Source organism: Triticum dicoccoides, chromosome 4A (assembly GCF_002162155.2).
Source record: "Triticum dicoccoides isolate Atlit2015 ecotype Zavitan chromosome 4A, WEW_v2.0, whole genome shotgun sequence".
Taxonomy (NCBI): Eukaryota; Viridiplantae; Streptophyta; class Magnoliopsida; order Poales; family Poaceae; genus Triticum; species Triticum dicoccoides.
This window is the reverse complement of record NC_041386.1, coordinates 543,817,874-543,826,256: the sequence shown is the minus strand read 5'-3', so window position 1 is coordinate 543,826,256 and position 8,383 is coordinate 543,817,874. Positions and strand designations below refer to the sequence as shown.

The 8,383-nt window shown below is 43.2% G+C and overlaps 1 pseudogene; it reads left to right on the top strand.

Moving 5' to 3' along the window:
• The window catches only part of LOC119289098, an 8,386-nt pseudogene extending 474 nt beyond the window's left edge, over positions 1-7,912 (top strand).
• Positions 7,913-8,383: the final 471 nt, after the last annotated feature.

Below are 8,383 nucleotides of genomic sequence, written 5' to 3'. Positions count from 1 at the left end.
GTATCACCTTTCGCGGAAATCGGCCGTCTGGCCGTCAAAATTATAATGGCCACGTCTATGGGTTATTGTAGTGTTTAGGCAAAGCGCGTGGGCGATTCCACTGGAGTGTCAACCATGTGGGCATGTGGCGGCCTATAAATATAATGCTGCTGACTAATGTAAGCGCTAGGTGTCCCTCGACTGCAACTGTGTGTGAGATTATGAGTGTGTAATTGCGCAGAGACTTGATCCCCCTGCTCCTTATGCAGGGAACACTTCAGTCTCGCTTGTTGAATAATTCACACTCTCTGTTTTGGACTTTTGGTGCTCATATAAAATGGAAACGATGGCACTCCGGATCTGTCTGACATAGTTTACTTGATGAGATTTATTTAACTTTCAGCGTTTGCTTCAGAATCTGGTACTGCACATAATGTGATGTGCCTCCTTGTGTGAGGCTTACTCTGTTAGTGTATCTGATCCCTAGCACTTTTTTTACTGAGATTCCCTATACGTTGTTTAGAAATATATGGATATACTATTTATTTTTGTGGGAACAAGATTTTTTTTGGTGACTAGTTGGAGCCAGATTTATGTGTGTGAGAAAGTGAACCAAAAACAGACACTTGTTTCTTGTTTTTGTGGGAGCTAGTTGCATTCGAAGATATGGCTTCAATGTGACCACCTTCTTTTCTTGTGGAAGTTTGATAGTCATAGAGGATCAACGGAAGTTCACATGAGATTAGCACACATCAAGGCATTGGTCAAATGGTACTCAGAGAAATGTTTTCATGGCCTCTAAGCATCATTTTTTTCATTCTTTTGTGTAAGCTGCAGAGTTTGGAGGTTGATGCTATCTATTTTTCTTCTTACAATTCATCTTTGGCAGAACAATCCTAACTGCAGCGATCAAACTTATTGCAGTAAGAAAAAAAAAATAGGGCATAGCCTACATACTTTGGAGAGTGTTACTATCAATTTTTCTCTTCTAATTTAGCAGCTGCTTCTAGGGTTCCAGCAAAGCACGAAGCTAACAATGATGGAGATACCTAGCATTTTCACTCCTGAAGATTGGTCCTTCGCTTTTTATGAGGGCCTTAATCAGCATCAAGATTCCACTTCCAGGGATAAGACGTATGGAGAGCTGGGGTGTGGCAATGGTTGGATATCTATTGCGCTTGCAGAGAAGTTATCCCCTTTGAAGGTGGTTTTCTCTAGTTCTGTCAATAATTTATCTTATCGTCGTTGCTACAGAAGTGGGAGCCACATCAGTTATACATTTACTTTGCTATAATGATATACCACTTTTGGTACCTCTGAGGAAAATAATATCTACCGAGCATTTATTATTCAATTTTGAGCAAGGATCTAGTCTAATACCACACATTGTTCAAACCACGCTGAGCATTGTGTCCTTTTTTCTTGAACTGAGCAGTGTGTCCTTTAAAGCAGGAAAGAGGGAAATGACATCCAATTAGATTTTGATCCACACATGTCAGTCAAACAAATTAATATGCAAGCAGCTAATTATTACCTTCATAGTCCAGCCGTTGTTTCTGTCAGAACCCAAGCTAAGCATTGTTTATTTCTTTGAAGGTCTATGGTCTGGATATTAACCCAAGGGCCATCAAGATTGCATGGATAAATCTATACTTGAATGCCCTAGACGACAATGGTCTCCCGGTCTATGATAGGGAGGGAAAAACATTGCTGGATAGAGTTGAATTCCATCAATCTGATCTTCTTTCATACTGTATAGATAACAAGATAGAACTTGATTGCATTGTTGGCTGCATACCACAGGTACGGTTAGTTATTACTGTATCATGAAAGGAAATTATAGTAGACCAGAACCGAAGGAAATTGCTTACTCTCGAAATCTGCTTTTCAGATTCTTAACCCCAATCCAGAGGCAATGTCAAAGATTATGACTGAAAATTCAAGTGAGAAGTTCTTGTACTCCTTGAGCAACTACTGTGCTCTTTAGGTAAGTAGAGATATACCTTCTTCATGATTACCACTTACGGAAAATGTATTGACATGTGTAATGTGTTGAACTTATTCCATTCAGTTTACCTAATACCAATGGCGATTTGTCTTCATGTCGCTTCTCTAGCTGGAGTGAACTTATTTCTTGATTGCTCTTTGAAGTAACTACATTTTGTATATAACCAGATATAAGAAAAAAATGTCTTAGGAGTGTATGCTATTTCCTTGTAGGCATGTGTTGCTAGCTCTGATATAATTAAATAATTTTTATAAATAATATAGGATCTGTACTGAAACCTTGGTCCCACAAGTATCATAATCAGCTTAACACTTTAACTGGATGGTTAGGAAGGACAGGACGGGCAGTCTACATTAAAAGGGCAAGTAGGCTAAATGCTGGATACTAGAATAACTCTTTTGGCAGTATTCCATGTTTGAAATTTCTCACCTCGACTTCCACCTTTTGCACAACTTCATTTTTTTGCAACATATCTCTTTTGATCCCTATAAATAGAAGTTTTTGTCAGTTGTTAAGCATTTCATCATCATTTGACATGATGCACACATAGTATTAATCAAGACAATGTTTCATATGATGGCTGAATGTTCTATTCCATTTCCCTTGTGCTTATTTGTTATGTTTCTAAACTTGTTGCATCTCTTACCTCCAGGTTTTTTTTGAGGACCAGTTTGGCCTCGGGTTGATTGCTCGGGCAGTTGAAGAAGGGATAGCTGTCATAAAGCCTATGGGTATCATGATATTCAACATAGGAGGCCGACCAGGTCAAGGTGTCTGTGAACGCCTATTTCTACGCCGTGGATTCCATATCAGTAAGCTCTGGCAAACAAAAATTATGCAGGTATCAATTTTTTGAAACCAGGAAATCTTTCCATGCCAGCATTATGTTCTGGTTTTAGTAGGGCATAGATTTTCCATTTCTCGCCTCATAGTTTCATATTACAATTTGATATTCTTGTTTGGGATCATCACCAACTAGTTGATAATTTTTTAGGCTGCCGACACTGATATTTCAGATTTAGTTGAAATTGAACAAAACAGCCCACATCAATTTGAATTTTTTATGGACCTTGCCGGGGATTAGTCTGTCTCTGCACGCATAGCCCAGGCATACATGAAATCTGGTGGCCGTGTTTCACATGCTTTGTCTGTGTATAGCTGTCAACTTCACAAACCCATTCAGGTTCCTTCACACTCTCTTTAGATTTGTAAAGTAAACAATACAGTGATGGAAGTTGTACCAATTCAGACGATTTTTAGGTGAAGAAATTGTTTGAGATTCTTAAAGATGGGTTCAATGAAATCAGCAGCTCCCTTGATTTATCCTTTGATAATGATTCGATTGCTTCTGAAAAAATGGCCTTCCTAGTATACCTTGCTAGTTTTTTGAAAGAGAATAAGTCCAATCCTTGTGAGCCTCCATTTGGATGTTTAAACTTCCGGAATCTTGTTGCTGAATTTATGAAGAGCTACTACAACATCCCATTAACTTCTGATGTAAGGCTTCTTAGTTGTGTTCGCTTATACCAGAAATTCATAGGATCAACTTATTTGCCGCTTCTATCATGTGCTTCATATGATCCTCCTTTTTTTTCTGGTGCACCAAAATGTTGCTGTATTCCCTTCTCGTGCTGTTGCCATAGAAATTTCTCTTCGACTGTTCTCACCGGCGCTTGCAATTGTGGATGAACATCTGACCAGACACTTGCCGAAGCAATGGTTAAGATCCTCAGCAATTGAGGTACTCCCTGTGTGTGGCCCATGCATGCATATGCAGCTTGTGAATGTAGTGCAACACTTCTTCAAGCAACACCCAGTCTGTACTACTTAATGGTGCAATGTTCTTCTGCTTCTAAAAAAATTGTTCGACGGGAATAATGGAAAAGGCATGCCTGTTAGGTGAAGAAAATATGATGATTCAAGAATGTTGATGTTAATGCTTCTTTTTTAAATTTCAGGGAAGAGAAGATTGTAACCATGGTAAAGACACAGTCATTGTAATTGCAGCACCACGCCAATCAGATTTGCTGATTCAGTTGATCAGGAAACTGAAGCCTCAGGTGGTTGTTACTGGCATGGCTAAGTTTGAGGCTATCACCAGTGCTGCTCTAGTGAATATACTAAGTGCAACAAGAGATGTTGGTTCCCGGCTCTTCGTAGATATTTCAAAGCATCTGGAGTTGTCTAGCCCGCCAAACTCTAATGGTGTGTTGAAGTATCTTGCTGAGAACACCCTACCTTCGCATGCAGTTATACTCTGTGGTCTAGTAAAGGATCAGGTGCCTATAACTTTACCACATCAATTTTGTTCCATGGTGGATCGACCTCTCATGTCTCCTTTTAACTAAGATTTATTATGATGAGTTAAATACCTTATGTGTCTCATCCTGACGCCCTGACCCCACTGGGGGGATGTGTATATGTGATTGATGGTTGGTCTTATACATTAAAGACGATCCTACACTGTATTTGAACTTCTCTGCATTTTTACACCAGCATTAGAAACTTCCTAAATATTTTAATCTGCATGTGCTATACCTTATTTTGGATTATTGTGCAGGTTTATTCTGATCTGGAAGTTGGATTATTGTGCAGGTTTATTCTGATCTGGAAGTTGGTTTTGCCATATCTGAGGATGAAACTGTCTATAAGGCGTTGTCATAAACTATTGAGCTATTGGAAGGACATACTTCCGTGATCAGCCAGCAGGATTATGGCTGTCTTTCTCACGAGCTACTGGCGTTCCAAATTGACAACCGGCATGCACAGCAAGAGGTAATCGTGACGTAACTCCCCCAGTTTTCCACTCATCCTCATGATAATGGAAAACTGTTCTGTCTAATGGTTCCAATAGTGGACATTCCTCTCAGCATAACTCAGCCGTTTAGTTGGATAACGGGTACTCAGAGTGAACATCTAAATATGTCAGTAGGATGACTGATTGTGTTCCTTGATGTCTAACTATGAGTAATAATAATAATATGCCCTGGTATCTATGGAATATCACACTTAAAAAGAAAGGGGCCCTATGGAATATCTTTTGACCTTAATGTTTATTTTTTGGTTAGGCTTTTGATGTTTCCTTGCTCTTTTGTAGAGACAACCTGCAGAAGTGATACCTCAGAAGATGATAGGATTTTCTAATTCAGCTATGTCAACCCTGAAAGAAGCTGAATTTTTCGGTCTTGACTCCAAGGAATCTAGTACCATTCATATGGATCTAGACCGCAGCTTCTTGCCAGTACCTTCTGTGGTGAACACTTCCATTTTTGAAATTTTTGTTAGGCAGAACATCACGGATTCTGAAACTGATGTTCATTTCGGCATTAAAAAGCTGGTGAAACATTACTATGGTGGTTTCCCAGGAGACCGTTATTCTGACAGGTTAGATGGCTTCGGTATGGAAATTATCTATGGAAGCACCTGTGTTGCACTCTTCAACAAGCTTGTTCTTTGCCGCGTGCAAGAACAAGGTACCTTCTTTTTCCCTTTGGGCACCAATGGGCACTATGTCTCAGCAGCAAAGTTTATGAACGCAAACATCTCGACCATTCCAACAAATTCAGATTCAGGATTCAAGATTGAACCAATGGTTCTAAACAAAGCTCTAACTGAGGAAGAAAATTGGGCCTGCTGGGTCTATATTTCTGGCCCTACAATTAACCCTTCTGGTTTCCTATACAGTGACAAAGAGATAAGAGATCTGCTTTCCATTTGTGCTATGCATGGAGCTAGGGTAGTGATAGATACCTCCTTCTCTGGTCTGGAGTTCCAAACCGACCGCTGGGCTTGGAGAAATTTGGAAAGATTTTCTCATAATGTTTGCTTAGATCCCCCATTCATAGCTTTTATGCTCGGAGAGCTGTCCCTTGGGCTGACTGCGAGTGGCCTTGATTTTGGGTTTTTAATTTTCAATGACCTGTCCGACGTTGAACATAATCTCGCAAACTTGAGTCAGCCACATAGCACATTGAAGTACACTTTCAGAAAGCTATTGGGTCTTAAGAACAAGAGGGATCAACACTTCTCTAATCTCATCATGGAGCAAAAGGAGACACTGAAAATTCATGCCAACCACTTGGCAAAGGTTAGCCTTTTGTAACATTCTGAACTGCCCTCTTAAATTTGTACTCCCTTCAGATCTTAGTTTCACATAGAAAGATTGGCAGAACCTTATTAGTGTAATCTGAGTAACTTGAGTTCATGTTGGCAATCATTCCATCGAAAAATCAGTTTGATCTGTACTATTCCATAGAAATTGTAATATGGGGGCAAAAAAAAACCTCGGTCGTACCTGTCCAGGGCGACTCGACCTAAACCTAGTGCTGCCCCCAATCCCCTCCCCCCTCGCGTCGCTGCCGGAGGATGCCGCCGGGCGAAGCCCGTGTCGACGGCGGCGGCAAGGTGCTCTCTCGTGGCGACCCTAGTTCTACGGGCGGAGGAACTCCTTGGCGGCTGCTGTGTCCCAGCCCGCGCGGGACTGGGCGAGCGGTGGCAGGCTGTGGCGGGCGGAGCTTGACAGACGGCGGCGTTCTGCGGGTCAAGCTGGTGATGGCGGCGCGGTGGCGTGCTAGGGATGATGGTCCCATCTAGATCGTGGCTGCGGCAGTGTTGGGCGGCACGGGTCACTTCCTCGCCGGCTTGGTGCACGATGGTCCTTGACGCAGTGCCGGACGGATCTGGAGGGGCGACGCGAGAGGAACCATGACAGGCTGGCGGTCGGGGGTAGCCCGGTGACTTCGGCAGCAGCGTACAGGCAGGGGGGTTCATAGGCGTGCTGCCTGGTGTCGCCGGCAGGTGTCGTTCCTGGACGCATCGTCGGTCAGAGGGCTAGATCCAGGCGGGATTGGGCCTTGCTACCGGAGGTCTCTCCTCTCGGGGACATGCGATCCATCTCTATGCCAGTGATGTCCACACAAAGGTGCTCCTTTGGTGGCGATCTCATGTTTCCGTGGTGGCAGTCTTGGATGGTGAGTGGTGTTGGCAATGCTCTTTGGCCATGTGGGTGGCGAGGTGCGCTGTGGTGGGTGATCAGTGCTAGTCGTGGGATCTGGAGTTCCTGGTTTGTTGTGGTGGGTCCCTGACGGGGAGGGGTTTGTGCCCTGTTCCCACGACGTGGTAGGGGGGTCGAGCTGAGCGAAAGCTTTGAGCCTTGGTGCCGGTGGCGGTAATGCCCGTGGGTGTTACGTTCCTCTTGGGGCGCCGCTTTGGTCCTCTCCTTGCCCTTCGACACTCAGGGTGAAATCCTTTGTCTACCTCGGTGGACACGGCGGTGGCGGTGCTTCATGTCGTGACCCTCTTGGGGGCGTCGCCGATGAGTGTGAGTACTATGTGCTTCTTCTCGGCGACTCGTGGAGGCATTTAGTGGTGGTTTTCAGCGGTTCTGGCTAGTTTTGTCGTTTTTTGTGTTTTGATCGGTTTCTGAGGATTTCTTCAATACCTTCGGTCGTATGGCTTTATTAATATATAAAGCGGGGCGAAAGCCTGTATCGAGGAGGAAATGGTAATATGCAGTTAGCTAGACATATTTTTGCACAACTGGCTGTGAGGACCTTGAATTTGCGCGTTGTAGAGTTTGCGAGGCAATTTTTGACATGCTCTTCTTTTTTATGCAATGAAAAGACACTTATGAGCTGTGGCTGGGATGTTCCTGGCTGTCATGGTGGTATCTCGATGCTGGCGAAACCGACAGCCTACATTGGCAAATCATTCAAGACTGAAGGTTTTGAAGGCATGCTCGATGGTTGCAACATCAGGGAAGCCATTCTTAGATCCACTGGACTGTGTATAAGCAGTAGTAAATGGACCGGGATACCGGACTACTGCCGGTTCAGCTTTGCTTTAGAGAGCAGCGAATTCAACCGGGCAATGGGCTGCATAACCAGGTTCAAAGAGTTTGTTCTGGGAGTCGACATGCTCACATGAAGGATAGCTAGAGTGCTTCATCGTGCTCAAACAAGTGGTTACTATTCCGTTGAAAAGCGGTAATATTTTTCTTTCTACGACAAGGTTTTGGCTGGAAGATGATTCTTTTCTTTCTGGTATCCGGTGGTTATAGTTATTTCAGATTGATTGTATAATGTCTCCTTGCCGTCGGTATGATTGTTGGCACTAGTTTAGAGACTAAATCGGACTGGATCGAAAGCTTGGAGTGCAAGAAGAAGAAACAACAACTGGAGAATTGGGGAAGATTTGTGCTCAGATTGATGCTGTGTGCTACTCCAAGTTTTCTAATTAACCGAGGCATGTCTTTTCCCTTGCTGACTGCTTCATCATAGTCCTTCACGAAAAGAAGTGTCCATGCATGTAGCGCTATTTGCGTTTATTTCATTTCAAGTTGAACCACAACATGCATGCATTTTCTATACATATTACATGTAGGGTGTGGGATCACAT